Genomic DNA, 10815 nt, shown 5'->3' with positions numbered 1-10815 from the left:
CCCACTGAAATGCTTAAATAATAGTTATTCATAACACCTAACATGGAAAGCTTTCTTTCCAAACCTGAGCTGTTTCAGATGTTTTTTGAAATTCTGAGCTCTCTGATCTCAGGTTAAGGTGTCTTGAAAGCACTCCTGCTTCTTGTCTTCCCCTAATGTTGGCCACCTGTCCAAGATACTGAAGATCTGAGGTCACACATCCCGGTGACAACAGCGTGCCCACCCAGAAAACAGAGGCCCATGATTCAGTCCTGTCTGCCAAGGTCTTGTGTCCCTTGAGTTAAGTTTTTGTCACTCTCTGTCCCCTTTCTTTGGTGTTAATTCCATTTTATTAAGCAGTAGTGTGATTACTGCACATGTGAGAGACACAGGGAAATGCAGGGCTGTAGAGAGCTGTTGATAATATTACTAAATGATTTGTAAAACAATGAGATACAGATTTGGATAGTTTTGTCGGGATGGGTGAAGTAGAGAGGTGCTGTGGTGGATTTTGTTTGATATGTATAACTATGTAACTATATACACTATATATCTGTGCGCACTGAACATATATATTTTAACTTTCATGTAGAGTCTTAAGCACAAGACATTTTTGCTTCACCGAGGTTTATTAAGTTGGTACTGTAACAGGGCAGTTAATGTAGGGGAGAGTTCTCTTGAATAATCTACTTAATAATTAATTAATTTAACATCTTTAATGCAGCACAACCAAAACAGTAACATTGTAACAGAGATCCTGAACACATAACGATAAAATATCATACAAAGCACACAACACACACACACACACACACACACACACTTTGAACCCAAACTGAAGTGTTTTTAAGCATGTAACCTATGTATTATATGTTATAAGATTGTGCCACTTGCTGAATAAGATTTAATAATTAGGATTAATGTGTGACCTTTGACCGTGTCATGACCTATTGTGATAAGCCAGAGCGGGGGTACTCAGAGTCCTGACTGGCCTTTGGCCAAGACCTTGGCCGCTACCTGACCCCAGCAGCTGTGCTGGGCGTGTGGGAAAGTTACCCAGCAGCAGGGGGCGGTGACACTGGTCCCTATATTAGGGGACCAGAGGACGCCCCCAGGGCTCTTTTCCTCCTGCTGCTGCTACCTGTCCGTCTCCGTGTTGCTCTACTGTCTGTGCTTAAGGCTGTACACCCGGGGTTTTGCTTTGCTTGCTTTCTGCTTTGTAATTTTCTTGCTAAATGTCTGTATGTATTTTTCCTGCTGTTCATATGATTCAGTGTATTAAACTCTGTTCCAAGAATTCTACTCTTTTACAGAGCATCTTTTTGAGTGTCTTGGTTTTAATTGGATTTGGATCTCCACATCGTTGGTGGGAGAAGGTTATCAGAATGGCTTCAAAATTTGCGACCACAATTGGCGACGTACGAAGGGACAAGGAATTAAGGTGATTGCTGGGAGCCTTGGGGAATGCCAAAGCCTTGCACATCAGAGAACACCAAGCGGCCGCTACAATAAGGTAAGCAGAGTTTTTTTTCTGCTCAATGTTGGTGTTGTCTGAGTGCAGAAGGGGGGTTCCACCTTGGCTCCTAGTAGATTTCATCTAACCTTGAAAAGGACTTTAATCAAATGGTCGCTGTTATTCTAAGTGATAAAGTGTTACACTGTAAAAATAATGCTAGTTGCGGATGCTGAAGGAGTGGAGTTTAATACTGCATCATATGTGTGTGTGTTATTCCTGTAACTTGTGTGACCCGCGGGGGGAGTGTGAGTGAGCGCTGTATGTGTGTGTGCGTATGTGGGGTTTGTGTGTGTGAAAGGCTACTCTGCCCTGTACTGGAGTATGACTCCAGGGCTGTGTTGGGGGAGTTTGGGTTTATTTTTCCGCTATTCTTTAGTGCATCTGAAGAATAGGCGTAAGTTGCGCAGAAGTAAAAAGTTGAAGTGATGAAAAGTGATGAAAAGTGATAAAAGTGATGAAAAGTGAAATATATGTCGGCACCCCAAGGTGGTTACCGCTGGAAACCTGGTTATCCATTTAGGTAGATAAGGTGACACAGGCTAACTAGGTTAACCATTTAATTGGTTAACCTGGTTAACCCAAGTGAATTGCTAGGTAGTCAGGACTGCTCGGGCTTTGGGGGATTTTTGGAGATAAATTCCTAGCCAGTAACGCGGGGACTTGGGGCTCACAGTAGGGATCTGAGGGCTTTCGAGTCCACCGGTCTGGACGGGCTAGATGAACTGCGCGCGTCGCGGAATGAAAGGCGACACCTTCGGCCAAAGTGTAAATATGTAAATAGCTGTTACTAACCTTAAGTATAATCGCTGCTGTAAATATTGCTAAGTAGTAGTCTAGAGTATAACCATGTATTGCTGTAAATATTGCTTAAAATAACTCTTGCCGTAAATAAGAGTTAGAGGAATACGCGTAAGGGGTGGGTTTTGATAAATAAGTACGGAAAAGGGAAGTTAGTAGGTAGATAAGTAAAAACTTGTAGAGGACTGATTGAGAGACTTAAAAAAACTGAGCTCTCTGTGCTGCAGAGCGCTGTGTCTGCGGGCAGTTTGTGAATCATCCCTAAGGTATGTGGAGGGTGAGAGGAGCATCAGAGCAGTGAAAAGAGATAAGTCTGCAAAAATTAAGAGTTGTTGAATATAAAGAGGAAAATAGACACTGCTGCTGAAAAATAATGTTGTTGTTTAAGGAATTTAAACAGAAGATCTGTAGAAATAATATTTGTCAAGCAGCAACATGAAGTAAGGGGGAAAATTTGTGGGTAAAATTGAGTAAAAGAAGATATTAATTACCAAAATAGGGATAATGAGTAAATAGGATTGCAGGCATTTTTGGGGGGGATTATTAGCTTAATAAAAGTATGACCAAAAGTTAAATAAATTGGAAATAGAGCTGCTTGACTAAATAAAAAGAAGGATAACCTAACCTAGAGCTAAATTATAACATATCCAAACTAATAACAGTAAGAATGAGAACTATAAACTAATTCTAATAAAAAACATAGCTGGATAAAACCCTGGCCTAAAATAATTAGAGGGAAAGTAAATAAATCACACAAACAAATAATAAATGAAATAGGGAGGTTTGTGTTGTGTTTGGAGAAATATAGACGGTAGTGGTGATGATCTAAGACCATCTGAACATCTTAGTAAAGAGGAGAGATAGAGACTAAATAAATAAGAACTTGTTTGGGCTACAATGAAGACAAGTGAGTCAAAACAGCATCTATAAATCGATCTCAGTAAAATGCAGGAGTTGTAAAAGAATCTAATAATGTCTCAGAGTTTGCATGTGAATGTATATGAGGGTTTGTTATCACTCACCAAAGAATAGTAAATAATGAAGTTTTGCTTGTTGTAGAAAGTTCTGCGAGGGTCATAACTCACCCAAAAGCATACAGAGAGTGCAAGAGGCACCTGAGTAATATGATGTGAAATGAATGATTGTTGGAAATAAAGTGTGTGAAGCTTAGAGCAGTTCAGAATAAACAGGCTGACATGTGGGGTGAAGTGGTAATGATGACAAATAATGAACAAATTAACAAAAAGAGACACCTGCTAGAGATCTGTTAAAATGCTGCCGTCACAAATAAGTAGTTGGGAAGAGAAAGAAGGTAGACAGGGTTTAAATGCAACTAACTGATGTATTAACCCAGAGCATAAGAGCTAAAATCACTGGATGGAAAATAGTGAAGTGAAATAGAAGAGTTTGTTGGAAAGGGTGGTTTAATAAGTCAGAGATTGGACTTAACATTTCAAGTAAAGTTAGTGCCTGTGAGTGTGCAGAGGGAGACAGTAAAAAAGGAAAAGTGTTGTACTGAGAGAGCTGACATCAGCTCAGCCGCTGGCTGCAGGAGGTGGCCTGTAAACAGCATCACAGGGTGTAGGTGGCTCAAGTTGCTCTGACTGTGGAGTGTGTGGGTGGGCCCCAAATCTGCCAAGAGTGTCCTTGACCAGTGCACAGGCTTTCAAGTGATCTAAGCCAAATGCAAGTGTGTGAGAAGAAGGGTAAAAGACTGACCTGCATGTCTCAAAGAGGTTATTGTATGGTGAGCTTGTGCGAAGCTCAGAGGAGTCACCTGAGACAGGAAGCAAAATAATTTGCTTTAAAAAAAGAAAAAGAAAAAAAGAGAAAAAAAAAGAGATGTAACTTGTTTGTAAAGTTAGGGCCCACATCAGTGAAGATGCTTAAACAAGTGATCAAATGCTGAGTACTATGAACAAAAAAAATGTAAAAAAGAATAGTGCCCATCAGAGTGAAGAACAGGAAGAAAGAAGCTCTAAATTTGAGATAAAATATTAGAAGAACACCTGGGAGGAAAATGATACGGCCAGTAAACTGGTTCTCAGGTAAATTAAAATAAATATAACAACTATTAAAACAGGAACAGGGAAGTAAGACAGAACTGAATGACAGAGGGCATAAGACATAACAGTAGAGAAGCAGTGGAAAGAATTGAGAATGGTATAATTCAGTGAGTAACAAAAAGCCTAAGTACAATGACAACTGATTAGAGTGTAATGTAACAATAACAAGACAGTAATTAGAAAGATGTAATAATAATGCCATTAAGTGTATAGTAAATGAGAGAAGAGTAGGTAAGAATGCAAAGTGATTACACTCAAGCACTGTAGAGAGGGAAAAAACAAGGTTAAATCTAAAGAAAAGATTATTGCTTGGGAAAAGAATAACAGAAATAAAGTTGTGGATGCATGGTGGTTAACCTGCAGCTGTGGATCATTAGAAATGCTGATCAAAATAAAAATAAAAGCATGATTAGATATTGTATGGGGGAAGGATTATTAAAGGGATCATTGGTATCTAAAACACTCGCCTTGATGCTGGTCAGACTGTGTGTAATTCTTCTTCTATAGCTATAAGAGAAATAATATTTAGACGAGCTTCAGAGGTGCGTGACATAAGAGGGCTTAACCCTTGGGGCCTCGAGTGTCAGGCTTGAATCAGGAAATATTTAAGTTTTAAGAGACCCAAAACATCAGAGTGATTTTACCATCAAGAAGTAAATAAATAAATAAATTGCACTTTATACATTTAAGGATAACTTGCAAAATGCTGTCTTAGCAAATCCAATATGGTAATTCTTACATATGCAAAATTATATTGTTTTAATTGTCAAGTTTAATAGGTATTGTGACAAATTTGGGGTAATTGTTTCAGGAATCAGGGTTTTGAATAGTGACAGCGTTAATCCCACAGCTGCATCTTGTCACTTACAGGAAAGTGAGAGAAAACATAAAAACTGTTGTATATGATAATAAAGCCCCTATGATCTTGTTTTAGTTTTACAAGGAAAATAAAAGCAAATATAGATAAATCTCTGCTGCCAATAGGAAACAGAAAGCTCCCTGAATAAGCAGTGTGCATCATGTAGGTGGACATACACAGGAGCAGGGTTTGGTGGGGATGACAGAGCCTTGTTCCAGCAAAAGCTGGTAATTAGAAAGAAAACACATTGACCTAAAATGCAATAAGGAGAAATCAAAAGTTGAGCCTTTGTATAAAAAACCACGACAAAAGTGATTATGGCTTAGAGGAGGAGAGGTAAACACGAGACAGGTGGGACAAAGAAAGTTGTGAGTCAAAGGAAAGAAAGCTAAATAGGAGAATTCAAAGACCAGGAGTAAGATAATGGGAGTAACATGAGGTCGAGCTCACAGGCAAAAGAAAACAAAAAAGGTGGAGCAAATGAAAACAGTTACTAACTAACTGATGTATGCACATACTCGAAGCAACGGCTCTCCTGCTATGAAAGAAAAAAAGAAATAGCTCCTTACAGATGAAGGAGCTCACCAACTGAAGGGGAGAAACACAGAACACCAGTGAAAGACAGCAGGCCATGAGTCTGTGGAGAAGAGCAACACTGGCACTGTGAAGGCCTACGTCACTAATGAGGCCTGTACAAAGGTGGAGAGGAGGAGTCAGCTGTATGACGACATCCAATGGCTGGCACATGTGAAAGCCCAGGAACTCCAGAGAGGAGTGTCCAAGTGAAGATCCACAATTCATGAAACTGAGTCTCCTCGAGTCCAATGAAAGACTGTATCTGCAGAGGGCTGGAAAAGTGTATTAAAACACACTTTTAGTCAGCTGACATACTCATCAATCTGCTGAGGACTGACAATCGGTGGCCTCTAAGAGCCAACATCGTCTGCATCTGGGATGTTCTCTGTGTGGATGTTCCTGGAGAACTCCAAGAGGAATGTGGGCAGCACCGTAACAACAAGGAAGTTACTGCCAAGAGAAATCTTCAGTACATGGACTGTGACTGATACCAGAGTACCTAACTATCCATGATATTTGCAGTGAACAACATGAAGCAGCTGCATCAGTAATGCTCCCAACAAACTAATAAGTTTAAAGCCCTGGCTCCACCCTTGTGTTACTCTCCCAGTAGAAAAAGAACACAAATAATAAGAACTAGGCCACATGAAAGCATTAGATAGGAGATTATTAGAATATATTCATTACTAACACTCTTACATTAGAATATTATTTAAGATTAGGAAATTTGAAAACATAAAGGGCGCAGACATGACTCCCATTGACACTAGAACAGATACACACAGAGCATTAGAACCTCAGTAGGGCATGGGATAGATAAGTAAACTTAGAGAAGTTATTAATCACCTTATGAGCATTGCATTATTGAAGGGATGAAACGTACACATGGGGATTTACTAAAAGTTGGGGTAATGATGAAACTCAGAATCCCTGGTAACACGAAATGAGAAATTTAAACATCTGCTGTTTCTGACCCTGGTACACTGCTCTTGGGTATCCCCCTGACATGTATGTAACTGTGTGGGTGCAAATGTGTACACATGTGTAAATCTGTATGCAGATATGACAAATAATCTGTCTTTTATCTTTTTCAGTGCGGCTACATATAGACCAGTGGCAGCTACTTCTGTTCATGTGTTGAAGCTAATAGTAAGATGCTAGCTCTAAACGTGCAGCACTAAACCATCCATAGTGCGATAATTCAGTGTGTGAGCAATTTGTAGTTACTTTCAAATGGAAGAAAAATAAAAATGAATGCAGTGTGGAGGAGAAAGCAGCGAAGCATTCTGTCATAATCTTAACTGCATTGGCAAAGGGGGGAAACATATCGCTTAGCAGAGCTAAATTGTTAACTCTCCCAAAGAATGATCCAAAAAAAAAAAAAAAAAAAACCAATTTAGGAGAAAATCAAAATGATCAGATATTTTGGAGGGAAAGAGGCTAAAGCCTGATCCCCTGTAAAAAATGAGCAAACCTCAAATTAGAAAAATGGGGCATTAATTCTCTTTCCTGTGTGTGGCAGGGTCCAGTTGTCTGTGGATTGACATATTTAAATTACTCAAATGCATACTCTAGCAAAAACTGCAGAGCTAAATGACTCTATTCTAGTTCTATTCTAGTTACAGTGTGCAGAGGTAGAGTTTGAAGCACTGAGGAGGGACGTGCAGTCTGACCAGGTACTTGGCAACCAAAAGGAAAGAGAAGAACATTACATTGGTATGGGGCAAACTGAGAAGATTAAGGTAAGGCAGAGTTGAGTCAGAATGATTAAACCTCTATAGGTGAGCGACTATTGACCTAGTAAAATCCAAATTTACAAACTGTTGAAGTAGACCTTTTACCCTGCAATTAGAACTGTTTGTTTTTCAGGAGGTCTCAGTGTTCATCATGGCCATCCAGGTGTATTGTAAATATAATGCCAATTACATGTATTATTTACGGTCCACAATTTACTATCACTCAGGTTAAGGAAAATGGGGTGTGAAGTAATTGTCTGCCTCAGAGTCCACCACCAAAATGTGTAACAAGATCCAATTAGAGAATTTCTTATGATTACTGCCTATAAACAACCCATGCATGAAAATTTGTATGATTAGTCTAATATAGCTGTTTTAGCTTTTCAATGGCTATTTTTATATAAGAACAAAGACTGTCAAGCTGTATAGTATTCAACTCAAGGTTGAACAGGCATGGAATTATGATGCTAGTCATTTAAGGGCACTTTATTATCTAAGGATAAACTGCAAAATTAAAACATTACAAAACGATTATTTATCTGACCCCTTTTAGCAAGAAATTTGGAGAGGAGGAACTCCCTTTTTAACAGGAATAAATGCCCAGTAGAACTGGGCACAGGGGGAATGGTCATCTGCTGTGACCAGCTGAGTAAGGAGAAGGAGACAGGACTAAAAATATGCTGTGTAGGAGAGCCAGAGATTGATAATAACTAATAACTAATAATAACTCAAAAGAGAGACCTAAAAACTGGTGGCCTGGCTTCCCATTCTACTTTTAAATATTCTAGTAAGCTTAAAGTTTGAGAGTGAAGTGGGGAGAGACAGTACTATAGGAGCAGGATGGTGAATTAAAAAAACAGATTTAACAAGGAGCCTATGAAGAAAAGTCAATAGGAGAAATATACTCTGTCATTCTAGTCCCTTTCAGTATTCATGTGCAAGATTTTGATGTAGTTGAATGCTTTTTAAGGAGTTTTTACGACAACCAGATAATAATAATAGCTCAGCCTAGAAGTAATAAATGCATGAATTTGTCTTCCAGCATCACTCTGGGACAGGACTTTAGAGATATTGCAGAAATTGAAGAAAACAGTCTCTAAAAAGCGCATATTAGTGCATATTGGGATAAACAAATGACTCCAAGAAACCTCACAGTGTTAATGGAGACCAAGGTAATGCCATTCAGAGCATTCCTTTAGGTTGACTGACAGGTGTGTGTTGTCTGGCTTCATGGATGAATGAGAGAGAGGGTGTCATCAGCACGGCAGAGGTATGTTGTGTCTTTTGTGGTGTTACCTGAAGGAGGCATGTGTTATGTAAATAGAAATAGATCCTGGTGTGAAACCTTGTGAAGCTCAATGGTTAGTCTTGTGTATGTGGGAGGATTCTTAGAATAACATGTTATGGTCACAAGTGTCGAACATAGAGATCAATCCACTGTCAGAGGCCTTAAGAAGATCATTTTTAACTTTCATCAAAGCTGTCTCTATACTGTGATGTGCTCTGAAACCTGACTGAAACTCTTTAAATAAGGCATTCCTCTGTGGCTATTTTACAGCATCTCTTGTGGGGATTTTTGACATAAAGGAAAGTTGGGGGCCTATAATTGGCTAGGACAGTTAGGTCAAGTGATGGTTTTTGAGTGATGGTTTAACTACTGCCAATAGGAAGAACTGTGTGGTCAATGTGGCATTGTCTAACTTAGCTTTGAAAATTCCAATTCGGCGGCTATAGAGGTGTGGGAAGTTTGATCAGCCATATAGCCAGCAACGCTAAGTTTTGGGCTAACAGTGCTAATGATGAATTGTGAATTGGCAGCCGGTAACAGAGTTAATGTTTGTCCAAATTCAGCTTATAAATATGAAGAGGCAATAACCCAGCTAGTAGTCACCCTAAAGCTCACTAGTCCTGTGGCTGTGATTGGATGTCTTGATCACCAGAAAACAGACACATTAATACCTAAATGAAACAACATGTTAGAGCTTTATTATGCACTTCCTAAATTGATAGCTAGGTAAAGATAAGTAAAGCTTTCTCTTTATAACAGCATTTGGGACAAACATTTCAAAGTGCTTCACAAAATAAAGCAATGAATTGGAATTTGCTAAGGAAGAGGTCAACTAGGTACAAATATTAACTTTAGTACTAAGGTGCATGTAGTTGGAATTAACAAGACTAAAACAACTAACATTGCATGGCATACTCACAAATGTCCATAGATAAGTCCTCATAAAGGGCCTGTATTGGTAACTGTGAACAAAACTAATGCAGTCTGCAAAGCTATCTTTCTGCAGGTGGAGATGGCATCTGGATAACAGACGGAGATGCAGAGGTCCTGGAGCAGGTGCTGGTGATCTGATCACGATTGCGAGGGGACAACGGAGTGAAACAGGCTGCTCCAGACAGCTGAACCATGACCCATCCAGTAGCTGTTGAACCTGCTGCAGAGCCTACAGCCCAAGCGGAGCCGTACAGTGCCCAAACCAGCTTCCGAATGATGGATGTGCAAGATCAACTACTACCCATCGCCGACCCTGACTTTAATCAAGAGTAGGACCAAGTCGTCTCGAGTATTCTTAGAAGCTATGCAAGATCCAGCTGTCAAGAAGTACCAAGAGAGACTTTTCTCGGACTCATAAATTAGTTGAAATATGGACTGAAAAAGGGACACAAGTTGAGTAAAGGTTGAAGCTGCTGCAGAGAAATGTCAACCTTGAAGTTATCAAAGGACATTTCAAAGCCCACACTGAGAAGTCTGTTCAGAAAAAGAAGTTGCACCTGATCAAGATGAAACCCAAAACTTGGAATTAATTGTTTAATTGTATTATTTTAATGTCACATATGGTGTTGTGTAATCCATGTATGTATTATGTGTCTCTGCTGATGTGTTTTATGCCTTACTTTCATTTTCCTGTAATTAGGCTGATTTTTAAGTTTCTTGAGTATTCTGTTTAGGATACTGTGTAGTATGATTTGCAAATGAAGATGAATCAATTTGTCTTAAATTAATTGACTAAGAGAAATGGAATCTTGGGAGAATGTTATGTTGATAACTGTGAGGTTTTTGGTGGAAGGAAGGGCTTATTCATTTGAGCAATAACTGTGTGGGATCTTTATACAAATTCTTATGTTCTATTTAGAGCTTGCTTTAAAATATGTTAGCAAAAAAACAGCGCACGCATTAGTTTTCACAATTTTTGTTCTTCTTTAGTTATGGGGTCTTTTTAGGTTGTACCTCCAGGTACCACAGGGGGGAATGTGGTGGATTTTTGTTTGATATGTATA

General features: G+C 39.2%; 1 long non-coding RNA gene across 1 annotated transcript; it reads left to right on the top strand.

Annotated features, from left to right (window-relative positions):
* The first annotated feature begins 1264 nt into the window (after positions 1-1264).
* On the top strand, positions 1265-10553 carry LOC112845563 (uncharacterized). The gene is made up of 2 exons (XR_003218405.1): positions 1265-1492; positions 9811-10553. It is a non-coding gene; the product is annotated as an uncharacterized LOC112845563 (long non-coding RNA).
* Positions 10554-10815: the final 262 nt, after the last annotated feature.

The sequence above is a fragment of the Oreochromis niloticus genome, unplaced genomic scaffold (assembly GCF_001858045.2).
Source record: "Oreochromis niloticus isolate F11D_XX unplaced genomic scaffold, O_niloticus_UMD_NMBU tig00007885_pilon, whole genome shotgun sequence".
NCBI lineage: Eukaryota > Metazoa > Chordata > Actinopteri > Cichliformes > Cichlidae > Oreochromis > Oreochromis niloticus.
This window is presented reverse-complemented; position numbering and strand designations above follow the sequence as displayed.